The sequence below is a fragment of the Aulostomus chinensis genome, chromosome 1, assembly GCF_037954235.1.
Source record: "Aulostomus chinensis isolate RoL2024-O1b breed Wild chromosome 1, RoL_Achi_v1.0, whole genome shotgun sequence".
Classification (NCBI taxonomy): domain Eukaryota; kingdom Metazoa; phylum Chordata; class Actinopteri; order Syngnathiformes; family Aulostomidae; genus Aulostomus; species Aulostomus chinensis.
In genome coordinates this window covers 6,220,842-6,224,081 of record NC_141320.1, presented here as the reverse complement: position 1 = coordinate 6,224,081, position 3,240 = coordinate 6,220,842, and the positions used below count along the sequence as shown (strand labels likewise).

General features: G+C 42.3%; 1 non-coding gene across 1 annotated transcript; it reads left to right on the top strand.

Annotated features, from left to right (window-relative positions):
- Positions 1-2,748: 2,748 nt before the first annotated feature.
- trnaa-agc (transfer RNA alanine (anticodon AGC)) lies at positions 2,749-2,820 on the top strand. The gene has a single exon. It is a non-coding gene; the product is annotated as a tRNA-Ala (tRNA).
- The last annotated feature ends 420 nt before the right edge of the window (positions 2,821-3,240 follow it).

The following is a 3,240-nucleotide window of genomic DNA, read 5'->3' as shown; positions in this document are numbered from 1 at the left end:
GCTGGTCCTGTGTAGCCTTCATCTTATCAGCTAAATTGATCCTTAAATGTGACAACAGTTGATAACAAACTACCAGAAGAGAAACCAGTCTGTTGCATATCAAAGTATTTGTAGCAGGGTCAGTGTGACTGTGAGCCTTCATAGCCAGCATGAAGGAGCTGGTTTTATCTTTGCTGGGGAAATCCCACACACAGCTGCTCTCAGTTCCAAATGTGTGTGTCCTCACTCCTCCGTCCTCCTGCTGCCCTCAGAATACAGACACAATTCAACCTGGCAAGTTTGGAGCATAGAAGTGCTCCTGAAGAGATGTGTGTCAGCCCACAGCTGGCTGTTCTTACCTGGAACCTCAAGATGAAACTGCTTCCACAGATGGGAAATGAATCTGATGTTGACTTTTGGACAAATCACCTGTTCATCAGTTCATCATCACTTCCATCCATTTCTACTGCTCATCTTGTTATAGAAAGGAGTCTATCTGCTGTGTGACTGAGGCAGTTACTGTGAGCTGCTGCATGTCTCAGTGTGTGTGTGGGGGGGCTGTGTGTGACTGGTCGGCTGCCAAGGATTATTGATGAGATCAATCATGATCAGCTCAGAGATCACGGCACAGAAGAAGGAGACTTTTTGATTTTTGGGGGTTCAGTTTCTAAGTCAGACACATCATCACAATTTGAAGTTTTCCTCCAGTAAAAAACAAAACAACACAAAACCAAACTAAAACATGATTTGACTTTTGATGTCTACATTTTTTGGAAATTGTGAGTCCAACAAGCAGGAGGCCGTTTGAGCTTGGAAACTGTGAAGCATCACCAGTAACTGCTGGTTAATTTACAGGTGTTTCCTCCAAAAAGTTTAAAATGAACTCAATGCTGAATCCCTCGTCGTCATCACTGAGCTGCAGAACTGGTCCATGCAGGAGGCTGAGCAGGTCTTCCTCTCTGGTCCAGTGTCTCAGCACAGGTCAGAGTAGAGAATTAAAACATGAACACAAATCTTTATCAGCTATTTACTGATATCAGTGACTACCTTCAAGTAAGAGTGTTAGTGAATGGACCCTTTTTAAAGTTTATGTTATAATGTGTGAAAAATGATGCTCACAAAAACACAATAAAAGTGTTTGTGGTAAAACGATTCCAGTAGATTTTATTGCCATTTTAAGAGTTCAAGCGTATTTTGGTGACATTGTTTGATATCATGACTCACAGTTACTTTAGCAGGACCATCGTGACATGAAATCTTCCTCATCATCCCATATCGACCCTCAACCCCTCACACAGAACCAGGATCCCTCAACTGAAGGAACCTTTAAAACTGAGAAGTTGGACAGAAAGCAGTATTTTGGTGGAATGAACCTTTAAAACTATAAATTAGAAAGTATTTTGGTGGAACGAACCTTTAAAACTATAAATTAGAAAGTATTTTGGTGGAACGAACCTTTAAAACTGTAAATTAGAAAGTATTTTGGTGGAACGAACCTTTAAAACTATAAATTAGAAAGTATTTTGGTGGAACGAACCTTTAAAACTATAAATTAGAAAGTATTTTGGTGGAACGAACCTTTAAAACTATAAATTAGAAAGTATTTTGGTGGAACGAACCTTTAAAACTATAAATTAGAAAGTATTTTGGTGGAACGAACCTTTAAAACTATAAATTAGAAAGTATTTTGGAGGAATTGGAATAAACCTTTTATACAGTAGTTAGAAATTAAAGGACAGGAAGTAGTATTTTGGTGGAATAAACCTTTAATACTACAGTTAGAAAGTAGTATTTTGCTATAATCTAATTCGATAGGTGGCGCTGTGACCAAAAACCAAAAGTCCAACAAATGCATTTTATCATCCAATTCAGTAGGTGTTGGACCCAGCAGGAGCCACTGAACACAACTCTGACATCATCAGGCTTCTTCCCAGCAGCTTGGTGCTCCAGAAGGAAGAATCCAGACCATCGCTACATCATCAGAGTGAACACCAGCTGATGTTGACCAGTTTAACAAGCCTTTGACTGCTAAATGACATCCAAGCTCAGATTCTCTTGTCCTGGTAGAACAAGTCAGTGTTGAAGAAGATGAGAGCACCAGTCTCTTTCATCCAATGCTGGAACAGCGTTAGACTGAAGGTTAAAGGCAAGTTTTGAACTGAAGAAGCTTCTTGGACCTCTAAACTTCTTAACTCTCTTTCTCCAAGAACTGCGCCTGGACGACGGCCGTTTCCAGCGCTACTTCAGGCTGACGAGGTTCCTGTTCGATGACCTGTTTGTGAGGATCGGTGCCAGAATATCAAGGACCGACACCAACTCCAGGCTCCAGGACCGTTGACATGACTTCCCTGACGCCAGGGGAATCTCAACGCTGACAGGCTCTCTGGACTCCTTGTCATGAGAATTTGTCACAAAAGTTGAATACTTTCAAATGCATGAATACGCGTCACTCACGTTGCCGGCGAGTACACACACCAGTTCAGCTCTCTACATGGACTTTACATGTGAACTTGTTGCACGAAAATTTGTGTCACGATTGATGTGAACACGCCTTCAGACTGTGAGGGCTGACATCACAGTGAAATGACAGAGATCACAGAGCCTTTGAGATCACAGGCTCAGTTACGTCCAGTTGACCAGATTTTACTTCGCTTCGATCTACGATGACCTGGATGAATGAGAACCTACACAGACATCCCTAAAATGAAGAAAATAAATGTTGTGTCTGTGTTTGTGTTCCTGCATCAGTTAAACAGTGACTCTACCAGAGGGGGTGTAGCTCAGTGGTAGAGCGCATGCTGAGCATGTGTGAGGCCCTGGGTTCAATCCCCGGTATCTCCAGCTGGTCCTGTGTAGCCTTCATCTTATCAGCTCAAGTGATCCTTAAATGTGACAACAGTCGATTCACTATCAGAAGACATCTTCTACGTGTTCAAGGTGGGCGAACTTTCCACAAATATTCAAAATTACTTTTGAAAATGAAAACATAGATCAAACCTGCCCTGTCAATCACCTACAATGGGCGGGTCATCCCACTCCCTATCAGGTTCCCCACTCCGTGACCCAGGAGGCTCCCTCTCCCTATCAGGACTAGAAATCCATTGGGGTCTCCCTGCTCAGGTAGGAGTCCTGCCCACAACGTTAAGCTGTTGATGTTCTAGAGGAGACAACATGTGATCTTTGTTAGATCCACCAGTCAAAGGTTTTCTTTAAAGGCTGTAGCAGCTGAGAATGAGGGAGAGAGAGAATTAATAACCATCT